The sequence below is a fragment of the Ambystoma mexicanum genome, chromosome 8 (genome assembly GCF_040938575.1).
Source record: "Ambystoma mexicanum isolate Mex_15411 chromosome 8, UKY_AmexF1_1, whole genome shotgun sequence".
Lineage (NCBI taxonomy): Eukaryota > Metazoa > Chordata > Amphibia > Caudata > Ambystomatidae > Ambystoma > Ambystoma mexicanum.
In genome coordinates this window covers 1,606,905,030-1,606,930,065 of record NC_090929.1, presented here as the reverse complement: position 1 = coordinate 1,606,930,065, position 25,036 = coordinate 1,606,905,030, and the positions used below count along the sequence as shown (strand labels likewise).

At 46.5% G+C, this 25,036-nt stretch overlaps 1 protein-coding gene across 4 annotated transcripts in view; it reads right to left on the bottom strand.

Moving 5' to 3' along the window:
• Positions 1-25,036, bottom strand: part of LOC138473240 (caspase-7-like) — an 865,808-nt gene that overhangs the window by 335,658 nt on the left and 505,114 nt on the right. The gene's annotated exons all lie outside the window — the stretch shown is intronic.

Genomic DNA, 25,036 nt, shown 5'->3' with positions numbered 1-25,036 from the left:
TTACTTAGTTTTGGCTGCGCCACTACGTACGCAACTTCAAGCAAAAGGAGTGGATTACCGAATTACGTCACGTGACATTTGTCATTGAATCACCGTCCGACATAAGAACACGTCAGTTCCCTATGGTAAGGAGACTTCCTGCCTGTCTGGGTAGAGGCAGCCGTTTACCTTAATGACTGATAGCTTGGGCCCCCCACTGTTGACTTTGAGCACAGATAGTAGGGTGTGTTCTTATAGGTTTTCGTGTTTGTGTTGACACACAAATCCACAATTCCAGTGTAATTTAAATACACCTTCCATCTTAACAGAAAGAGAGATGAAGTTATGAGATGGGTTCTCTCTAACATATGGTTATTTATTGCCAATATCTACTTTACTCTGTTGTAGGGGAAGACTCTCCCTGTCTAATTCAGACAACCCGTGACGCTGACGCTTGAAGGACAGAAAATTACATCTGTCGTGTTTTCAGTATACTACACCATAACTTTTGTACGGGATATTTGTTTAGGTTGAACAGTGTGTTTTTTGTTGTAAATGGTACAGGTAGCAGCTGAAGAATTTCCTTGGATCAAGTACATCCTCGATTTAGGAAAGAAATATTTTGGGTTTTTAATGTTTTATGAATCAGTATGATTGTGAATTAATGAGGTTGAATGGTGTGTTTGAGTTATAAGTGAGATTTACACAGCACAAGACACTCTTTGGACAGAATAACATATGGGAATAGTGATTGATCATTCCACAGTTTTGTTTTGATTTATTGATTATATCAAAATATTTGAATCCTGCTATTTTAAGAAATGTTTGTGATAATAATAAAATATGTATTATTTAGAAATGAACTCGTTGACACTGACTCCTTACTGACTGCTGGTTCAAAAGAGTTCTCCACCTTCAACAGTGCTTTGGTCGCCCACAAGCATTTTGTTGTATGGTAATGAAAGGTTGTTAACCTTTGTTGAGGGATTTCTTGTGGTTTTATTCCCTCATACCTCCTGTGGTTGTTTTTTGGCATGTATTCCTATCCAACACCCTCCGTTCAGGTTCTCCTCGTGTTCCTTGAAGTGAGTTGGTTGAAATTTCAACTGCAAACTGACAATCTATATTTATCGGTCCTCTATAGTAAATTGGCTGTTTCAGGTGGCCATCTTTGTGCGGGTTAGCCATCCTGCCCCGCATTGCTGAAAATTGGGTGATGAACCCTGCCATCTACCATACTTCTCTCTTGTGATCCTTGTCTCCCAAACTGCGTATGTTTTCTAAGTGCGGGCAAACTTATCTAAGCATTTGATAAAGCCCTCATAGTGCTGCGTTTTGTGCTAAAATCAGTGACTTGCTCTGCCAATAAAGTGGCTGGGTGTATGAGTAGTGCAATAGTCGCCCTCTCGTGGTTGCGATATGGCCTCCTAGTTAGAATGACATTATTTGTCTATGGCCTCCCGTCCATATAATTTGATGGTGCTCACCACTCAATAAAGGATTATGCCCTACTGTATATGGACTGTCGGGCCGTCAACGGAGCCCGTATATTAGATTGTCGGGCTGGTGAGGCTACTTGTAGCAGGTCTCCTGGAAGTGTAACTACCAACTTCCTCTTCTAGGATACATTACATAAGACTCGTTCTTTTTTGGAAATGCAGTCCCAGTGTTGACTCCTCGTTCACTGGCGTGTGTGCCTCCATTGCCCTTGTTCACAAGAGGAGTCAGATTTTGTGCCACTCGACTTCTTCCTCATTCAGGCCTCTGCTGTCACTTTTAGTCTTAAAAATTAATTATTATTCCCTTACGTTACATGATGCAGACTTCCACTTTTCTGTTGGTATTCCCTATATAGTGAAGTCCACAAGGGCAAGTGATCATGTAAACCACATGTTCAGAGTTGCAGTTTGTGAAACCATTTTGTATCCATGGTACGGTCAAACCAATCTCAACTGTTTTGGATTTTTTGGTATGTTTGCATACCCGCATATCTTGGTACCTAGACCCAAGGGTGGTTAGATAACACACAAAGTCACTTGTATATGTTTTTAAGGTGTTTTATGGTGAATGAATTGGCTGTTTTTAGGAATTGTGTAAAATGTTTTGATATCACATTATGAGGTATTCACCGAATTGTATTTAACTATGAACTGTTCTAGAATAAAATAGGTATTTTTAACTATTTTTCAACAAGAGTTGGAACTTGCAATTGTTAAATGTTTCGCCACTTGGATACCAATAATTTATGTAGATTGTTAACCCCTTCACCTACAGTTTAGAAATAACGGGACAAAATCCAACCTGAGTTTTTTTGTTATTTAGCCCATCCGGGTATAGGTCGGACGCCACACACCTTTACTTTTGAAGGTGTGATCCGGAGTCTCTCCCTTTGTTTGCGGATCCAAATGTTGATGATCCTTATTTTTTTTTAAGCTCTCCTACTCAGATGCTTTAAATACATGGACACCAATACTGTCTCGGCAGCAGATTTCCACACTATCTTAAACAGGGAGATAAACAACTCCATGGGGAAGGGGACATGATCGCTGTCAATAGCAGCACACACGATCTTGAGCTGTATGACAACCATGGCATTATTGGATGTGTAGAGGGCGCCTCACCCCAGGATTAGACAGTATTCATACTACTCGTCGACCCACGATATGACTTCCCGAACTGATTATTTTCTGGCCACCCCTGCTATGGTGCGTATGACTGTGGGGTGTGAACTCCTGCCCTGGACGTTGTCAGACCACTCCCCTATTAAGTGGACGGTTGATCTAGGTAAAGACTGGGTGTACAGACCCTTCTGCTGGTTTAAGGCTGCGGCACTGACAGATATTGTTTTCCGCAGCGAGGTGCTTGAGGTAATTAAATTGTATTTTGAACATAACCTGGATTCAGTGCGGACAATGGCTGTAGTATGTGAGGCCTTCAAGGTAGTCTTGCGGGTGAAGGTATGGGATTGGAATTTGGAGTGTTGAAAGGCATTGGAAAGCACCTTGGTGAGATTGAGATCGAGTTGTGGGACCTAGTGGCGAAGATGGGTGGGGGCAATGGTGTTGGTACGCTGGTTTGTATTAAGGAGGCAATGAACAAGTTCCAAACCAAAGTAGAGCGAGAAGTTAAATATCTTGCTAGGCCTGCACTAGCTATGCAGTACAGCGAGGAGGGGATACCGGGACGCCATCTTGCAATGGCAATAAGACAGGAAGGGGCAATGGCGGAAGTGGCACTGATACGCACTGCGTGTGGACAGGTAGTGTCGTATCCACAGCAGATCCTTGAAGCATTTCGTGTTTTTTTTATGAACGGCTACATAGCTCACAGGGAGATGTGGATGCTGAATCGCTTGCTGGGTATTTTTGTGGGGCGCCCCTATAGAAACTAGACGGGGACGTTGTGGCGAAGCTGGACACCCCGATCACAATCCATGATATTTTGGCTGCTATATGGTCGCTCCCCTCCTCTAAGGCACTGGGTACCGATTGCATTTCAGCCAAAATCTATAAAGAGTTACGCCCGGACATAGCCAGACATCTACTTAATATGTGGCAGGAGGCAGAGCTGGTGGGCTCTCTTCCTCCCTCCCTCTGCGAAGCAGTGATCTCTTTGATCCTGAAACCGAGCAAAGACCCCCAGGTTTGCACATCATACACACCAATCTCCCTCCTTAAATTAGATACAAAAATGTTTGTTTAAGTCCTGGCAGATAAGCTATTCCCATATATGCCGTCGATTATCCACAGGGAGCAATCAGGCTTTATCCCGGGTCGTTCATCTGAACTGAATTTGCGAAGGTTATTCGCCATCGTATCACAGATAGACCCCAAAGTGCAAGCGGTGGCTGCCTTTTTGGACGCAGAAAAGACCTTCTATTCTGTGGGGTGGGAGTACCTGTTTTATACACTACGGGAAGTCGGCATTCTGGAATATTTATTGAAGGTGGTGAAACTGTTGTCTGCAGGGTCCAACGCACGTATTGGACCTGTTGGTAAGCGCTCGCCTGCATTCTGGTTGGGGGCGTGGGACAAGACAAGGCTGTCCGCTGTCGCTGCTGCTTTTGAAATTTCTGTTGAGCTGCTGGCGGCACACCTTAGAAAGATCCACAGCGAGTGGGGCTTAGCCATGGGGGTGGTCGGGAGTTCGTGTCGTGATTCTTCTGGGAAAAATCTGAGTTACCAGAGACAACAATGGAAGAAGCTGGAAAAGCATAACAAATAATTGTTCTTGAAGACTTCAACCTCGGTGCTATAAGGCCGGCCTATCAAACGCCTGTCCTCAAGAGCTAAATCCACTCCATGTTTTCCCGATATCCACACAAGAGGCATTACAGTACAGTAAATCTAAACAGAAATAGTCAGTGGTTATCCTGAAACCAGGTGTGGTTGGAGCTCTTGAAGGCCCCTGCTGCAAGGTCAAATTCTCAAAAGGGGGAGCAAGGCCACATTACTAGCCTCTATTTATTTATTTGCATTTATAAAGCGCACATCTGCCCTGGGACATTGTGGCGCGGTTCCAGCTTATTCACTTGGCAAGCAGGTATATCACAAACGTTAGGCGGTATAGAGGACAGGCATAATAAGTACAGAGCAAGGCATATTGAGCTGTCACTAAGGTTACAGTTGAGCAGCGTATCTATACATGTTGGTTAGTTCTAGCGGAACAGTGTGGTTTTAAACATTTTGCAGAAGGTAGTGTAGGATCTTTCATTTCTAAGTGTAGTGGGTAGGGCGTTCCAATTTTTGGAAGCCAGGGGTTGAAAGCTTCTACAATGTATCATGAATCCTAGGCATAAACCAGGTGCCGACGCATCAAGGCAGGAGCTTGTCCGCAGAGAAGCTCCTCCGTGTCCCCGCCCGTTTGCGAGGTCTGAAGAGGCAGAGCCGGCTCAAGGGGCGATGAAGTGGTGCGGTGGCACATGGGCACTGCAGATAAAAGGGCGCTCTGCAGCTCCCACAATGTTAAGCGTCATGCGATCATTACCCAATTTAATGGTGCTGCATGGGATGATGAAAGGCCGTGTCTACCTTGCTCGGGATTCGAACTTGCGAAGTGCTGCCTTGCCCCATATCAGAGGCGAGCACTTAATCCCTAAACTACCCACTCAGCAGATCATCAGTGCAGTCTTTCGTCATTTCTCATTCTACGGATGGATTCAGTCTTGTCACAAAGTTAACATTCCATGCAACACTTTGCTGCCTTTGGGCACATGCTGCTGTGTCTACGTGCTTCAATTCCTGATCGCGTGCAGCCACATCAGTATTTCATCTTTTTTGTTATCTCATTGGTGTCAAGCATTCATAGTCTCAGCGTATTCTGTTTCTCACCAGGCTCGTTCGTTGCCTTATCTGCCAGACTGACCTATGGGACATTGTGAACTTTACCCTTACATTTTGCTTATGCATTCTGGTCTCCCTTATCTTACACTATGTTATTCTCATGGCTGCTTTCTCTCTCGATCTGCTCTTTGCTACCTGCTGGAGATTGCTGGAATGTTTGGAATTAATCCTAACCTCTGGCATAGCTCTGGGCAAAACCTCATTGTATAGCTGGTCAATTGACAACCCTCTTCTGTTAACACCCCACTCCCTTTTTGCTTTCAGTGAATTTTTGTGGAGCAAGAAACCATTGTCACAGAAGAGAGAGAGAACTGAGAATATCTGGTTGGCATAGTAACCAGCAATGTCATGGTATGAAAATGCCAAATCACTAACATCTCTTTTTCCAAACTCTTCCGCTGTATTATCCAATGAGGAGTTGCCTAACAATATTTTCTCCAATCAGCAGCTTTGTAAGAAGCAAGTCTGGTGCTGGGCTTTCCATTTCCTAGTTGAGCAGTGATTTCATATTGGGCTATTTTGCAGACATTTGAGTTATTTGTGGGCTATTTTTCAAAGCAGATGTTATCTTCCCAAGGCTGCCTTGCCTCCCTGCCCCCACCCACACACCCCACTCCCACTCTCTCTCTCGCCCCACCCCCCATTGTATGTGCTCGTTGGGTTTTGTTTGGACTATTTTGGGCTAATTTTGACTAGTCCTTCCGATGCTTCTTTCTTCATGTTTATTGCCCACAACCAACTACCAACGCCCAGCCACCCACCCTAACCCCACACTCTATACTCCCACCCACACACCCTACCCCCACTCTCTTCACCTACCCCACCCCTTCTCTCTACTGTTACCCAACCTACTGCCAATCTCTCTACCCCATCCCACCCCCACCCACTCTCTCTAGCCCCACCTTTCCATGCCACTCCCACCCATCCCCACTCTCTCTACTCACACACACACACCCTACCCCCACTCTCTTCACCTACCCTACCCCCTCTCTCTACTGTCACCCAGCCTACTGCCACTCTCTCTACCACATTCCACCCCACCCACTCTCTCTACCCCACCTTCCCATCCCACCTCCACCCATCCCACTCTCTACTCACATCCACCCATCCCATCCCACTCTCTATACCCCCAATCACACACCCACACCCACTCTCTCTACCCTCACCTACCCAAACCCCACTCTCTACCCCAACCCTATCTCTCCCCCACCCACTCTCTCTACCCCACCTTCCCATGCCACTCCCACCCATCCCCACTCTCTCTACTCACACACACCCTACCCCCACTCTCTTCACCTACCCTACCCCCTCTCTCTACTGTCACCCAGCCTACTGCCACTCTCGCTACCCCATTCCACCCCACCCACTCTCTCTATCCACCATCCCATCCCACCTCCACCCATCCCCACTCTCTACTCACACCCACCCATCCCACCCCACTCTCTATACCCCCACTCACACACCCACACCCACTCTCTCTACCCTCACCCACCCAAACCCCACTCTCTACCCCAACCCTATCTCTCCCCCACCCACTCTCACTACCCCACCTTCCCATGCCACTCCCACCCATCCCCACTCTCTCTACTCACACACACCCTACCCCCACTCTCTTCACCTACCCTACCACCTCTCTCTACTGTCACCCAGCCTACTGCCACTCTCGCTACCCCATTCCACCCCACCCACTCTCTCTATCCACCATCCCATCCCACCTCCACCCATCCCCACTCTCTACTCACACCCACCCATCCCACCCCACTCTCTATACCCCCACTCACACACCCACGCCCACTCTCTCTACCCTCACCCACCCAAACCCCACTCTCTCTACCCCATCCCACCCCACCCACTCTCTCTACCCCCACCTTTGCAGGCCACTCCCACCCATCCCCACTCTCTCTACTCACCCCCACACCCACCCCTGCTCTCTCTACACCCACCCCTACACTCTCTACCCCCACACTACCTCCTCTCTCTACCCACACCCACCCACCCTACACCCACTCACTCTACACCACCCACTCACCCACCCTTCCCCATTGTCTACCACCACCTCCCACCCTATCCCTTCTCTCTCTATTCCCAGCCTCCCACACTACTCCCACTCTCTCTAACCCCACCCACCAACCATACCCCACACACTCTACCTCCATGCACTTTACCCCCACCCAACCTACCCCCTCCCAACCTACCCCCACTCTCTCTACCTCACGCAACCATCCATCCTTCCCTCACTCTCTCTACCCACACCTAACAACCCTTCCCCCAGTTCCTCTACCCCAGCAACACACCTTTTCCCCCACTCTATCTACCTCCACCCAGCCACCCTACCGCCACACACCCTTCCTTCCCCCACTCTCTCTTCTCCCACCTACCCACTGTACCCCCACTCTCTAACCCCATCCCCACTCTAACGCACTCCCTCTACCCACAGCCAGGCACCTACCCCTTCTCTCTCTACCCCATCCACCCACTCATGCTTGATACCCCTAGCTACCCACCCTACCCCCATGCTTGCTACCTGCACCCATCCACCAAACCCTCATTCTCTCTACCCTCACACCTGCACCCCTTATTGCATTCTCCTTTGAAACTTTGCACTCTACTCCTTGCTTCTGGTGCCTATAAATGCAAAGGGAGCAGTAAACACCCAAACTATTGGCTTTGACAATGTGTCTTCTCAGTTTCCCTCAGTGTGTTCTTCTCCCTAGGATTGTAAAGTGCTCCATTGCTTCCCGAAGCTAGGTCTGCGCTCAGTAAATACCCTGATAATAAAAATACTAATTACATAGAGGGGAAAACCATATGCAATCAGGCTTAGTTCCACTGGGAAAGGGGCAGTCCAGCTGAACTGCTTGGCCACAACCCTTCTGTACGAGACCACAAGCATCCCCAGACATGTTTCAGCCACCTGCTGCTCCGTGCCCTGCTATTATTGGGCTCCCGCTGCACCCAGACCCTTTCTCAGACTGCATGGGCCTGACCTTGTCTGCATGCCTGTTTCATGGGACCTTATAGGGGAATACCTTTAGAGCTATTTGTGTTTTGCAGCAATATTTTACTTCAAGATGAAACAGATGTAATAACAATAAAGTAATACAGTCAAATTACACAGTTAAGCACGTGAAACAGAGGCCATTTCCTGTGTTCATGCCATCTCTAGGGGTAGGGAGTCTAAAAGGTTTGATGGAAAAGAAAGAAACATGCACAAACCCACATGGCCACATCTTCATACAGAGAAGATTGCTGAAGCAGGTAAGAGCATTTGAGCTGCACATAAATGTCATTAAATGATCTCCTTATCATGTCATACTCGGGAGTGGCCTCGGGAGGATATCTCAGGGGTAACATGCTCGCCTTGGAAGTAAGACGACAGAAAGCAACAGAGGTTCTATCCCCGGGTCCGCGCTTATAATAACCTATCATATCATTTCATACTCATTAAGATTGAATCCACCCTTAAACTGCAACTTCTCCTTCTTGGATCATAGTACCAGTGCTTCGATCCACATCTCAGCCGTCGGTATCTTAATATCTCAAATTAAGTCATCATCAGAGCACGAGCCAGAATCTAAGAGGCGGAGGTGGTGCATTTTGTCAGGAGACCAAGAGGTTCTGTATGCTATCCTCTGTTGGGAGTACCTTAAGCGGTTTCGGCTACGCAGCCGTCCATTCCATACTCAGGTCCTCCAACCACTCGTCGATCTTTCTCTTCCGACTTCAAAGGATTTTCCTCAATCAAGGCAGAGAACCTAGGGTCTGACATGGGTGAAGCGCGAAGAAGTCTACAGAGAGTTGGCACATAGGCTACTCTACTTGACAGTCGTGCTGCATCTTCTAGTAACCGGTGAGCTGCATAAACCCATTGCGCTCCTAATCATTCAAATTACACTTATGCAAATTCCAACAATTGTTGATGTCTTCAAACGTCACTGAGTATTAGAATCCCTGCTTTTATCCAACTCTGCCACTAAATATGCAGGTCACTGAATGTCAGTATAGGGTTCCCCTAAACTGAAGCCTCATGTGCAGGTGGGCGCCCATCCACACATTGGGGGGATATTAGACCTTCAAGGGGCTCGCCTGACTCAGTAACCTGTCCATTGATGACAACATGTCAGGCTGAGATAGAGTACACGCCCCCTTCTCCAGAAGCATTCTGACAGTGTCTGGACACCCTCAAAATAAGCCCCCCTTCCCATACCTTTTAATGCAGTACCCATTCTGAAAGCCAGCACCGCTTCCCTTCCCATAAGAAGAACCCAAAAACCCCATTCTGCCATTTCTTCAGCTACTTTTTAGTTGAGTTAGAGGAAGGGATTGAGAAACACAGGATTTCGGGCAAGAGACAACTCCTAATGATAGTTATCTTACCCCATAAGGTCATATTAATGTCCCCCTACACCATCTCACAATGTGGCTCTTACCTTGCACCGAACAGTTATCAGGTTTACTGAAATTAATTTGTTTATATGTATTATTTTTAACCCCTTGAGGGTTCGAAATTGCTGGGAGCTGGGAGCTATTTAGCCTCTGCTTCTAGCTGGAGAGCCTGGTTAGTTTGAAACCATCAGTTACCAGGAGCTACCGTTAACTCCACAGGACAACTGGCGCCATACAAACATGCATATGTGATAGTAACTCTGTATGTTCAGTAATATGAATAAAGGTGCCTAAAGGATACATTTAAGGGACATGTAAAGCTGAATGGGACATGGCTCATGGACAGAAATGCAGTGTTTGCATCTCATGCGCAAGTTCGATTTGCGGGGCGGTGTGTGCTAGCTCCTGGTTCTACCGAGGTAGCTCCTGCCTGCGTGGTGATTCCCAATACTCAGGAGCTATGTTGAGCTCCTGGTCATCAAATCTCAATTTCAACCCCTGCTCGGGATGGGATGTCAGCATAACCCTCCAATGTCATTACATTGGGTACGAGTGGGTAATAGAAAACTGGCTATTCACAGCCCTATGAAGTAGCAAGCACTATGAAATAAAATGTTATTGTTGTTATAATTAGTATACACCTGGTGTCCTGTAGGAAATTAGTTTACAAGTATCCTATGAGTTTCCCATTCACATGTCCTATTATAATCGTATTTGTTTTTCTGCGAGAAACCCATTGGTTGAATTTGAACAAATTAATTAATTCATGCATAACTCTGCCCTATGATCATTGGCCCACACTGCCAAGGTCAATTACCATACTAAAGCAGGCAGGCGCCACCAGGTGGTAAAAGGAATGAAGATGTAATGGGATGGCAGCTTTCCCCTTATTTTGGGTCGGGGAGAGATGTTATCCCAGAGCCTGCCCTGGGATGACTCAATCGTGGATGGTCGAGGCACACCTCAAGCGCAAACCCACCAAGAACGAGCCTGTCTTTCTGAACAAGGTGATCCTGGCCCACAGACACAATTCTGCCTTACACCAATGGATGTGGAAGGTCTCTCCCCAACATGTTCATCCAACACGAAGTCCCAAGGCTTTCACGAAAACCTGCACCACACAGACATTAGCAAGAAAGCCCAGTTCATCTGGCATCAGATAAGTCCTCCAATAGAAGTCAAGACCTACCTCCCCTGCTGGACAGCGATACAGGGCATGGTGCGCGCTGCTGCTCGCATAGAGTAGACTGAGGTCATGCTCTCCTCATAGATCTCGTAGAGCTGGTCTTTACCCACTGAAGGCAGCTTTCCATACCGTCCCCCTTCAGTTCAAGGGCCCTGGTCATGCAATACCATTACCCACCACCCAATGATCTGCACTAGATCCGATGTAAAACTCAGTGGATCATATACAAGGACCTCATCAACGAAAAACAAATGAACTTTTAGAGAAAGTGGCCCTTTCAAGTGGAGTCTACATGATTATATTTATTTATTTATTCATTTACTTATTTGAGCATTAGCTAAAGAAATGACAAGACCTGAGATGAAGAAATGCAGGAAAGTGAAGACCCAGAGACATGCCTTCTCCACCTGCACCATCAGGCTATGGAACAATGCCCTGTTGCGTCTTAGACTGAGACGCTCTACAGAAAGTTCGGAAAGCAACAAAACGCTCCCTTATTTCAAGGTACTCCTCCTCCCAATCCATGAGTCCTCAAGCCTTCGTTTTGCTCCATATATCAACTGCTTTCCTCCATGGGCTGCCCCACTCCCCTTTCCCCACTAGCGTGAAGTCTGTATGTGCTCAGCTATCCTAAACCTCTCAGAGTAACTGTGTGAATATGTTCACGCATCCCTCAAACCCCAGTGTCACTGTAAGACCGCATGTGTATTATTGCAAACAACTGCTCATGCGCTGTGCCCTCTGCAAAGTGATAGGATGCTTTTTAAAGTTTGATTTGCACTAATAAAAAAAAAATATGCATACAACTGTGTTCCCTCTCCCATGCTGCAGCTAAACCATTTATCACCTTTATAAAAAAGAAAACACAAGCTCCACTTTCAGCCTTCAGCTGTCCCGCATCACACAGGAGACATGGCACATTGGTTCCTGTTTGACAGTAAACACCGCAGTGGCACTGAGGCATGCCCCCCCCCCCCCCGAAAGAGCGCTAACTAAGCTGATATGCTTCATACGGGTCTCATTACAATTACGGTGACGCGGGAAAAATAGGCACAGTGGGGAAAAGTGGCGGTAATGCAGTGGTAACCAGAGCACTACCGTAGACTATTGGCGGTGAGCTGGGGGAAACACCTCCAGCAGAAGTAGAGGTAGAACTAGAGGTAGTTCGGCTGCCATACCGTCAAAAATTGGCAAATTTACCGCCGGCGGAATTACTGCTCAAATCCCTATGGAGTCCTATGGACTCCACAAATGAGGACTAACACCCCCATACCACCACTTGTAAACTGGTAGTAACTCCGCCGGACAAAGTGGCAGTAACGGTAATTCCGTTTGGCACTAATCTCATGGATTTACCACCAGAATACCACCAAACTTGTAATGAGGCACACAGTCCCTGGTCAAGCATCATTAATGTCCCTCCAAGGACCATGCAGGACACAATGGCGCCTGGTTTTCTGTTTAGCAGTAAACAATGCACTGGCACTGAGGGGAGCACTCCCCAAGGACCACTAACTCGTCACAAGTAGGTATGGTTCATTGGTGGATTCACCTTCAAGGAACCCCAACACGTGAAGAAGTGGCACAGATCCTCCTATCTGTCAGCATGCAACATTGGAATCCAGGGATATTTTATTTATTTATTTATTTATTTATTGAGTATTTATAATGCGCCTATATAGCAAAATGGTGTTTCAAGGCGCATCAAGACAAGGAAGGGGGGGGGGTACAGGGAATGAAAAAAACAATACAATGATGCTCCTACTAGGTTGTGACACAATTCAGAGCATGCAAGTGCAGAACAGAATTGGAGGGGGAGGAGGAGAAGTGCAGGCAAGAGAGGAAGGGTAATGCTCAGGCGGGAGGGTGGAGAAGGTTAAATTAAGTGCAGGTGAACATGTTCACTTGCTTTTTGAGGACAGAGTGCGCAGGTGAGTGCTTGAGGAGCAGCCGGAAGGAGCCAGTGGCAAAGAGGTGATAGCAGAATCATCCAAGACTGGAGCAAGGGAGGCAAAGTTGTCCTTGGTAGTTCAGGAGGAGCAGGAGAGCACCAGTTTGGATGAGACTTTCAAAGTGCGGAGTTGTCTAGAGAGCTCATCAGGTGAAATAGGAGAGAAAGAGGAGACTAAGAGGGAAGAGGAGAGGGGGGCAAAGGGAGGCCTGAGAGCAGGTGAGGGAGAAGCACGATACCCTGCCAAGGCAGAGTAACCCAAAGAGACATGGCCCAGAGTCAGTCTCCGGTCTGATGATACACAACATTGGCAACTGAGGATGCAATGCACAAGAAACGCCTACACACCACAGAGATTAGAACTCCCCTCTAGAAACACACACTACTGGCACCCCAGGATGCAAAGGGAAAGACACTTGGATCCCCATAAAGCTAACGATGCACAAGTGAAATGAAGGCAAACAAATTAACATCAGCATTTTACATTTCATTGGTCTATTTACGATGACAACATTTGCTTTGGTCTATGCCTGCAAAAGATATGAATACAAAAATCAAAAGCACCCCAGACTAGTGCCTCCTGTGGTCAAAGGGTAGAAGTGCAGCACCCCCTAGGTGCATGTCCAGGATGAAGGTACCAGGTAGGCTGCGTCCTCCCACAGCCTTGAATCTGCACCTCATTTCCATGTTTGTCAATAGCGCTCCACTGTGGGCCCCTGGCCCTTGATCTGGTGACATTGTACCTCAAGAAGTTTGAAAGGACTGAGGCAATACTGCATACAGTAGTCTTGCAATTGTCGTTACATATATGTTTAGCGATGTTTGTTGTCGCCCTTTGACACAGCACTCCCTACAATCTTTTTGTTTTGTATCCTGTTGACGTCCTTTGAATGACGACTGATCACTTCTGCTTATTTTACAGGTTCTGCACGCGGGGTCCAATGGCCTGCCAGCCAGCCAGCATGCACCCTGTCCTTGGGCTGCCCCATTCTGGCACAGTGCAAAGACCAATGTCTTGCAGCGTGTTGCTGACCACTGACCCTGGTGCATTAAGGGCGTCTGCTGCAGTGCAATGAATGGGCAAGTAGAGGCCATGCTCGGTCTGAAGAGCACCGACATTTCCCAGCAGCAGTCCTTTGAGTGGGTGGGAGAGTAGCTGCACTTCTCGGGGGTAAGCACCTGCTCTGGGATTCTTACCACACACATATCTATATTTACTATTCAATTCGCCTTTTATTTAAAACAAGGACATGTCAAGACTGATAGCAATTTGCCGGAGTGGCTACAGCCAAATCACCAAGCTGGCACAGACCTTTGCTCCCTCCTTTTCTCCTCTTAACCGCCCACTAGATCAGTGCAGGAGCCGGTGCTGTGCACGGAGGGGTCATTTCGTGGCGCTGTTCAAGAGGAAACCTCCAGTGTACATTCTTCACAGCACAGGCTGCCCTGTACTTTCTTCAGCAGTTAAACCTTTCAGTGCACCCAAGGCCTGGACTCAAACACACATAAGAGAAAGTGGACAGAAACAGTCCAGAAGTAGAGACAGGCAAGGGCCAAGGTAGCCAGACAAGAACTCAAGGGACACATTGGACTGGACCCAAGACACAGGACTTGGGCTGGGCATCAATGAATATTAAAACAGGGCAAAGGAAAGCACAGGGCACACGTGAGCGGAGTGAGGGCTCGCTCTCACAGCAGAACTGAAGCTGGAAACTGATCATCTAGGAGGACAAGAACAGGCGCTAAATGTTAGACACTGGAAATGCAGGATGCAAAAGTGGTGCCACCTGAAAATGAAAAGAAACACAGACTGCCACGCCGCATAGCGCCTTACTATCGGCTAGGGTGCAACTGTGATTAGTACGAGAACAGGAACAGACTGTCGAGAACTGGCGAGGGCTGGGGCCCAACGGGGAAGCAGGAAGCCGTGAAGCCGCATTAAGAGTGGCATGGGTTCCACAGGGAACACGGTTGTAAGACACATGGCTTCCAGGCGCAGAGGGTTTAGATAAGCACCCACGAGGAGGTACATTGGTGAGTATAACGGCCCGGGTGCTTTCATCAGGACTGTACACCCTGGCCTTAGCGTATGCAGAGTCTGCATAAATGAAACACTACATCGGCCACAATGCATTGGGAGTGCAATGTGAAATCCAGTAACACATTTTGCGGAATGGAGCACATTCAGAAAATGGTGTGCAGACATGCACAAGAGTTCGGGTGTGAAACAGAACGAACACGGAACCCCTGGGGGTCTGTGGGGAATGCCAGCTGGTGGCAGGGCGGCAGACCCATGACACTGTGTGCATTTGCTTGCACGAGTGTCTGTATGCATGCGGATGCAAATATGAGGGTGAAGGAGTGCACACGAGTGTGTGTGTGTGTGTGTCGATGGGTAGAACCTGAACCTATTATGGCTATATTGGCATGTGAGGGCCCCTTGGCATGGTACGTCACTTCCGGGGCATATGTTGGCAAGACACGCCCTACGATGCAAGTATCAGAGCATGGTATGGCAATGTGCAACCAATGAAGGTATGCACGGGTGTACCCTGGCATTATCAGGAATACTGTGTAAGTAACTGGGTATATCCCCGATACCTGCAATGCAGTGGGTGTGAAAATGCTATGCCAATATCTGCCATTAGGTAGATATCCCGGGGCACAACACAAATACCGGTTCCATGTGAACATGTGGCCTGGGAAAAAAGTCGCCAGGTAGGTGATTCTTTTCCCTGCGCCCCCAAAAGCCTTCCCCCACACATTCTAGGATGGGTATTATTTACAGTTATATACTCCAGCCCTAGAATTATTGAAGAAAGTGTTTGAGTGCAACTTTGGGGGAATGTTGCCCCCTGGAGACCTTTCCCCGGGCGACTTTATCACTGGCTACCCACGTTTCTTGTATGTGGTGGGAATGTTTGGCCACAACGCTTGACGTCCACGCGCAAACCTGCCCATTCATCCATCCACACACCCCTGTGTTCATCCACACATGCATCCATGAGCCAAAACACAGCTTTACTCATCTTCTGGACAGGGGGTTCATGGGGAGCACTGCTTCCTCTTATGTGGAGTGCACTGGAGTATGGCTGCCGGTTTTGGGGGCGCATTTAAGATGTCAACCCCAATGAGAGCAACACCCCTCTTCACCAAAAAATAGGACTCTCACGCCAAGTGATTGGACCCTCTAAAGCAAATACATACCCCAGTCGTAGTAGGCGCACTAGTGCTTTCTCCAAATGCAGCATAGGTCCAAGTGCACTGTGCCGCTTGAGCAATCAGATAACACAGTAAAAGGCAACTGTACTGCCCCTTTCTCGCACCCACACTCTTATACTGTACACAACAGATAGCTTCTCGCACAGCACACAAAACACGTCAATAGAACATAGCAAGCCAGAGCTATGGACTTTTTCAATACTATAGGCAGGGATGGTGTCGGGGCATTTCAAACTTTTCTGGGCCCTGAGCAGCTGCCTCGGTTGGTAGTCTTACTACACAGAAGCATGTTACTTGTTTTAATTCATGACAATCAAAGTGTGCTTTGTGTGTGCACAGTAGCAGGTACCTTTGCTGACAGCTGTCACCTTAAGTGAAGACTTTAAATGTGCACTTTGGGGAACACACACGTTACAGGCTGCCTTTGCTGACGCCAAGCATCCAGCAGCATTTGTAGCTCCCTGATGCCTTTTAATCAGTTTCGTCCACATTAGCACCAATTCATACAGGATAACATCTCCATCTACAAACCAACACGAACACTAAGGTCCAGCAATGACATGCGCCTCGAACGGAAGCAATGCGCAAAACACTTTTTTCGTGGGATCAGCATTGTCGTCCATAGCGGCAAAACTCTCGAAGTCGCCCCCAAAGGAAATACAAGGTTAAGCCCTCGTGAGTGAAGGGCGAGTGCATTTCTACAGCGGCTGTTTGGCGTTTGCGTGACTAATTTCCAGTCACTGCTGTTCCTCGACGCTCTGCATTCCTGGTTGCCTGGTTGCCGTGGAGCAAGTCGGCGTGCGGCGTGGACCTAGCCCCGCCCCCTCCAGGTGGAAACCTACAAAATCAAGACCCAAGCGCCCTCGCGGCGTTAAGCCCTCGTGAGTGAAGGGCGAGTGCATTTCTACAGCGGCTGTTTGGCGTTTGCGTGACTAATTTCCAGTCACTGCTGTTCCTCGACGCTCTGCATTCCTGGTTGCCTGGTTGCCGTGGAGCAAGTCGGCGTGCGGCGTGGACCTAGCCCCGCCCCCTCCAGGTGGAAACCTACAAAATCAAGACCCAAGCGCCCTCGCGGCGTTAAGCCCTCGTGAGTGAAGGGCGAGTGCATTTCTACAGCGGCTGTTTGGCTGTTTGCTGGTTCGCTGGTACGCCGCTGGAACATGGTCGACATCCCAAAGGTAGCGGCGCCCTCTCCGGCTCGTGGCCCTCAGACAAGACTCAATACATTACAACAGCGACGAATGTTGAACCCCTGGACTGCCATGCCAGGCAAAATTAAGACTTGTGCAAAGGTAAGCAAGCAAGTTGTTGATCTAATTGCACCTGCTGTTTCTCACAACATAACCGCTCAAGTACATGTTGCAGCAAACCATGACTCAATTCCCTCAACTACCGATACCTCATTGAGTAATACGCACAGTGATGTAATCCAAGAAAAGGTATTACGCCAAATACCGCAACTCTCTCTCGCAAATTTAAATCCAGCCCCGCCTGTGGAGGAAGGCCCGGAAGATGCACTCCCCTCTTTGCAAATTGTTTCTTGCGATATCCCCCTTTTTCCTTTCGACTTAACGGATGCGGAAATCATGTGTGCAGATACTTTAGTCCAGGAACAACCATCTACTGCTCCTTCTCTTGCCCTGTCTCGAGCTGCGAAATCGAACGAAGTTAGCCTTCCGACAAAACATGCAGAAGATATTGAAGCGTCATCTTCCATCACGCTCTGTCCACAGAATTCTGCTCTTCACCTTGAAGGTCCACGTGCAAAAGACGACTCAACTCAAGAGTCGAGAATGCTCTTACAAGCTTCTGCCTCCAATATTCACTGGATGCCACAGCCAGATTCCCGCCGTGACACAATTACTTCGATAAACACTAACTGTGCAGACTTATTCCCTGCCAGTTCTGGCTCTGCCCGCTCATCTCAATATGAGTGCCCGGAGAGGCCCAATGCTCCTCATATAAGCCACACTCCTAAAGTGCCTCCAAAAACCTTTCCTACCAACAGTTCCGATGCATCTCTGCAAGCTCCCCCGATGAAGGACACCTCCAGTCTAACAGTGCGGATTCCAGCACTGAACCTGAGTGGTCAGCCCTCAGATCCTGACATCAGTGCACTCTCAGCGCCGGCACGTCAGTCGTCGCAGTTTTCGCCTCAGAAGGGTCAGCAAAAGAAATCTCATATACCGCAACAAGCGGGCACCTGTTTAGATGGGAAATTGAGTAAAAAAAGAGTGAGTGCGAGTACGACTCCTGTGTCTTTACCTGCACTCCACACTCCAAGCAAGGACTTATCACATGACTCAAGCCTTGCCAATGAATCCTGCAAAACCCCAAGCTCAAAATCCAGTCTATCAGTCGCCGCTGCAATTCAAATTCACAATAACGTGCTTGCTGCTTCCTCGCAAGCAATGATTCCTTTTGTAAAACTGTATGAGTCTATAAATGAAACCATTCGCGATCAAGGAGCGATGCTATTGAACCTAATGTCAAAACTTGAAAGAATTGATAACTTCATTACATTCTCAAAAGACCAAATGCAACCTGAAGAAGGCTTGAGAGTTTGTTGGCAATCGCATATCAGCGAGGTCATCTCAACTAATCAAAAGAGGAATGAAACCCTGTTAACAGATCTTAAGGATTTAACTGCAGATATAGCCATTAGCCTATCACCATCTACCACAATCGGAAAAGCTAATGTGTGTAAGCACACTTGTTCATTGGCTAAGAATATTCATTTGATGCCTCCTTCTTTGGCTGTAAGCTCACAGAACTCTGACTCAAAAGACGCAGCAAATACTTCTATATCCAGTGCACGTACAGCAAATTCAAGCACAAATGACTTGGCAAAGGTAATCCCACAACCTTCATTTGATGCAAGTCAACCTTTACTAGAAAGTGAGTCAACTGTAGTTATCGACGCAGACCCTCTAAAGGACATTGACTCTTCAAAGCCTCCAGCGCTTCAATTAGCTCCACTTAATAATCCATTTTCATCATTCGGCATTTTCTCAGGTCCAGCCAAATCAGGTGATCTGGGTGTGGTGCCAAAAAGGAATGTTGGCACGCAGAATGCAAAATCCACAGTCCCTTTGAGAAAGGGAAAAACCATGACATCATGCCCTAATCCAAAGCAAGGCATACATTCATCCACAAAAAGCTTCATCAGGAACTTATCCACTCCACCTAGAGTAGGCCTATTTAAGCGTAACATGAAATCTTGCACTGAAAATGTACAGACGCAACGCATTGGCCATCCCTCTTCCTTGAAACTTAGAGTGAAGCGGCGGCGTATAATTTCGGAGGACCGCTCTTCTGCCGCTTCAGTTAATTCTCCTTCGATTGACCTATGTGACTTGTCAACTTATTCGATCTCAGGTGATGACGAAAGGTCTAAATTGTGCGGCGAGGCAAGCTTGCCTTCGCCTCAGCCTCTGCGCCATAAGTCTTTTCCGGCTAAGAGTGTTATCTCCAATAGGCGAAATGTTGAGCTTTCTTCTAGGCGGTGTGCGATGGAAGGAGGGCCTGCCGACTCTGCCCCAACGAGTCTTAGTCTCAACCCAAAACTTACGCTAAATCAGCGCAAATTGCAGCTCACTGCTATTTTCAAGGATGCTGAGAAAAGTTCCCGGCAAACATCAAAAAGTAATCATAAACTGAGATTACAAAACATTCTGGGTGATGACAACGAGTTAAATTTGAACCGGACTAATGTGCTAAGGTTGTTCAAACACATTCCTCCTCTGCAGCTGATTGTCACTGAGGACATCCAAATAGTTGAATATGTAACAGAGCAATGCTCTGATTCCGTTCTGTTACACATCGCTTCATGGGGAGTTCGTAATACTCTATTGAAAGCTGCAGACGACCTCTTGATGTTTGGCTTCGAAATTTCAAGTGAACCTGAGACTGACATCGTAAATAATTCCGATAAGAAGTCCGACAAGCAACTGCTCGCTAAACAAGTTGAAGACGTTGCAAACTTCCGAAAACATATAACTACAGTAGGTACCCACGGCCACATAAAGCCCCAAAAGAAGAACTATGTGAGCCGTTCGAGAGTACATGCTCAAGTTTAGCCATGATTGACAACAGCGGAGGCCCCTCATTCAATTCTCTCCTGGAACACTCGAGGGTTTTGCCACTTATTTAATGACTTTGAATTTCCTCTCGAAAAGGTGTTTGCCATCTGTCTACAGGAGACTTGGTTGTCTGAGGCCCCCCTGAGAGATGGCTTTACTACCTTAATCAATCCAGCCATCAAAAATGCCCATGGGCGCCCAAGCGCAGGACTTATAACTATGGTTCGCCTGTCACAAAACTGGTCCACACCAGAAGCATTTAATCCCAATCCTTTTGTTCAAGGTACACTTATGCACGCAATGTGCGACAACGCTGACTTAAGAAGGACATCGCTTCTAATCATAAACTGCTACTGGAATGCTGCTAATATCAGCTCGAAGGTACTCATAGATGCTGTATGCTCTCTAATGGATAACACAATTTTAAAACACAGCAATTTAACAATTATTTGCTGCGGAGACTTAAATTGCACCTGGTTTAAATATGCTCCAAAGGACCAGACCTACTATCTGATTCCCAAAGATCAGATTGGAGTCAGAGCTCAACAATGGTCCAAGGCAATGAAAATACGTGATTGTATAATGGTTAATGGTGCAGTCAAAGGTGATAATCCTGCACAACCAACTTGGCATAGAGAGCACCAACATAGTATCATCGATTATTTTTGGATTTCAAGAGTGTTTGAGCCAAAGATCAACTCACTGCATGTCCATCACATGTCCAATAGCGACCATAGACTATTAAACCTTGAATGTCTCTTGTCAACTGCCATTCCTACAGATTTATACAACTTGCCCGTCGAAACAAACAGGAGCGGAAATCGGCTGCGGATTAGTCTTAACCAGATTGGCTGCTTAACTGAGAAGCTCATGAGATTGCCTATTGGGATAGATTACACACCCCTTCTATCGATACATACAACCGATCCTAATGGTTCAAAAATACAACAAAAAAGTCATAAACATCTATTTTGCAAGCTCTTGCATGAGAAAAAACGAGAGCTAAGAAGAGACTTGAGGTGTCTAAAAAAAAAAAACAGAAACATATCAAAGCAAAAATTATCAGTGGAAGTGAGAAACAGACGCACGCTGTTTAGAAACTGGGTTACTTCCAATCGTATGATAATAGAGCAAGACCGCGCTGAATTAATGATGAAATATATGCTGACAAAAAACACACGCGATATATGGCAAATTTTAAACATAGGCCAGGCAAACAGCATGAATTCGACACAGAACATCATTTCAGCAGACGTCTGGTCCGAACATTTCTCAAAAGTTTTTAACAGCCAAACTTTTGAACCTGAACTACAGTCTAGGTCCAAAGGTGAGCCATGGAACACAGAAATGTCGCTTGAGGACATAACCCACGCTATTAAATTACTAAAGAACTCGCGTGCAGCTGGCCCAGATTTGATCAGTAACGTAATGCTAAAAAAAAACATGCAGCAATGGGCGCCTTTCATTGAATGTCTGTTCAAGAATATCACCAAACATAAATCATTGCCTGAGTCTTGGTTAACTGCAATTGTTGTTCCCATCCACAAAAAGGGGCGTTGGGATTCTCCTGAAAACTATCGCCCGATCGCCCTACTTGATTCGATCGGTAAAATCTTCGGATCAAATCTAAGATCAAAATTGGCAACCTGGGCTTGTGAGGTTGGCATTTTAGATGACCGTCAAACTGGTTTCTCAAAGGGCGTTGGCGTCGATGTAAACATCTCAATATTAACCATCCTGAAACTAGAAGCCTTAAAAGCAAATACCAAGCTACATCTGGCCTTCATTGACATGAAGCAAGCCTTTGATGGTATAAATCGTAAACTGCTGTGGCTAAAATTATTAAGATGGAAATGTCCAGCTGGTATACTCAATCCTATCATGGCCCTACATTCTAATACTTCAATTCGAGTACGTCTGAATAAGGCTGGGGAACTATCCGATAAAATCACAACAACAAGAGGTGTAAAGCAAGGGTGCCCATTAGCAGCTGATCTGTTTAAATTATTTTTAGCAGATCTACAGCCCCACTTAGATCAAGCCCACTGCTTCCCTCCGAAATTACATAGGACTTCTGTACGATACATCGCCTATGCTGATGACCTGGTGCTGCTGGATCGAACACAAGTTGGACTGCAGCGACTACTTCATTGTCTGTACGATTACTTATCGTCTAATGAGCTTCAAATAAACACTGAAAAAACAAAAATTGTGACAATTGGCCATGTGAGAAGCAAGAAAGATAAAGCCTTTAATTGGGCGGTCGGTGGCCAGCGCTTGTCATTAGTAAACTCAATACGGTACCTTGGAGTGCAGTTCAATAATTCGCTCTGCGAAAAGTCATGGGTGGACGCCCTGAAAGTAAAATGTCTAGGGCTGGCTCTTCAAGCGGCCAAAATAAACAAAAACTTCGGCAAATTTTCGCTAACTCCGATCATAATGTTCTACCTACAAAAAGTGGTACCGATTCTGACCTTTGGTGCAGAAGCTAGCTGGCACATAAATGAAAACACCTGGAACCAGCTTGAAGGTTGCTTCTGGAAACGTGCATTAAACCTTCCGAAGTGTGTCCCTGTGATCACTTTAAGACATGAACTGTCCTTAAACTCTCTTTATAGCCATATGATCTGGAAATCAATTGCACTGATGCGAAAGATGAAAGAAAACAGCAAACCAGCGGCCTACTGTATCTTCTCAGGTGAGGACGACTCCACCAGGGCCTCCTTACTAGACCATTGGCGTTTAAGAGTCCAACATTGGGCTGATGTTGCGGAAATTGGCAATTACGATCTGTTCAAACGACCACAACATGCGAAACGAAAATTTGATAGCTGGGCATGGACCATCAACCTGGAAGCACACGAGAAATTGGCCTCTTCAAAATGGCTGAGTCCTGACCACAAAAAATTAAACGTACAATCTTCCTATCTTTTGCGTTGCTACTCGAGACATTATCGCGAGCAGTTCCTGAGATTTCGTTTGAATATTTTGAGAACAAAGGAAATTCTATGGCAAAGAAAGGATGCCTCGCTGAAGGACAATTTATGCCGTTTTTGTCAAGGGTCCACTGAAACCTTAAAACATCTAATTCTTGATTGTCTAGCCACCTGCGATTTACGCTCAAAGCACCTGAGCCAATTTGCGCCTTTAGATGGAGATATGGAGGCTTGGTGGCGACTAATTTCCAGTGGCAATAACGTTAAACACGTATGTGCCATCGTAAATTACTTAAATATATTGCTTCAATCTCCATGTTAACTGTGTTTGCAAGTTAGGCACGCCCCACGAGGGCCTGTGGTGTGACTTCGTCACTTTCTGACTTGAATCTGTTGAGAGCATTTGTGCTTAGACTTTTAATAGATCAGAAACCGATCTGTTGGCAGTTTGAGACAAAGCTTGTTTATATTGCATTTGAATTCTGCTTTTTATCCTTGTATCTTCCTTTTGTCGTCCTTAGTCTACTCAGGAATGAAGAATCGTGCTAGCTTTAGTTCTAGCTAATTCAAAAATCAATCACCTCAAAGAAATTTCTGAACCTTCGAACCTTGAACTAATTGTGATGAACCTTTGGGATGCTGTTTTGTTTTTTTTTCAATCTTCGAAGTGACCATTTGAAACAAAAGTTTTCTCTATATGTTAAAACTGTAGCTTTCAAAAAAAAAAAAAAAAAAAAAAAAAAGGAAATACAAACAACAGAAGATCTCCTAACATTCAGGAAACTATTAAAAACATGGCTCTTTAATGCGCCAAGCTGAAGAAAGTACCCCATAGAGAGAATTCCCGCCATACACATCAAGAGAAATCTACGAAACCGGACAACCCAGAGAAAAAATCACATCTGAACTCAACAAAAACAAGTCTAACCGAATGGGATAACACAACGCCAAAACAACCCAGATAAGTCCTGGTTAATCCTGCTAAAAACTCTCTAAGACTCTGCATAGTTACCCACCACCCAACACAGAAGTAACATGAAGCAGACCTTTGCCACAAAACACCCAATTTGATGGCACTCTACCAACTCTCCACAGTATCCAAGACGCACATAAAACACCTGCATACAACCACCCACAATACATCACACAAATGTCAATCAGCCAAAATCATACCAACAAAGAGGTAACATGAAGCAGACCCTTGCCACAAAACACCCAAACTACAGGCACTCTACTAACTCTCCACAGTATCCATGACGCACATAAAACAGCTGCATACAACCACCCACAAAAAAGCACACAAATGTCAATCAACCAAAATCATACCAACACACAGTGTACGTTTTTTCTGACCAGAAGCAGCCAACAGCACATCAAAGCTCTCTTGCGCTTCTCTCTCCCAACCCTACTAATCAACCATCCCAACCATTTTTCTTTTCAGATCCACCTGAGTGCCTGGAAACCGTGAACATGGCAGTAGTGTATGGTATAAGTGACAATAACATAACATAATCTTCCTAAGAGCAATTACTAGCTCTTCGGTGGACATTTAAAGACTGATTCATGGAATATTTTCCTATGGGATTGCGCCATTATAAAACACTTCCATGAATCAGGCCCTGAATGTTTCAGCTCCCCGCCGGCTGCCTGCGCTGGGATGATCTCCGGCGATTAACATGCCCGTAGCATTACTTTGTCCCAACTATTATTTAAGCACCGCACGGGTGCCTCACAGCCTTTTGTAAGGGGGTCTGGGGGCTAAGGTGACCAGACGTCCCGGTTTTGCCGGTACTGTCCCGGAAATTGGAGCTCTGTCCCGCTTTGTCAAGATTATGTATCCATTGGAAACTGCAGTGGTCCTGGATTATTGGTAGTAGCTCTTCATAGCTGGCAGGCACAGCTTGCACAGAAGAAATGCTGCATTTTACGACTTCAGATAGTGTTAGTTTGCG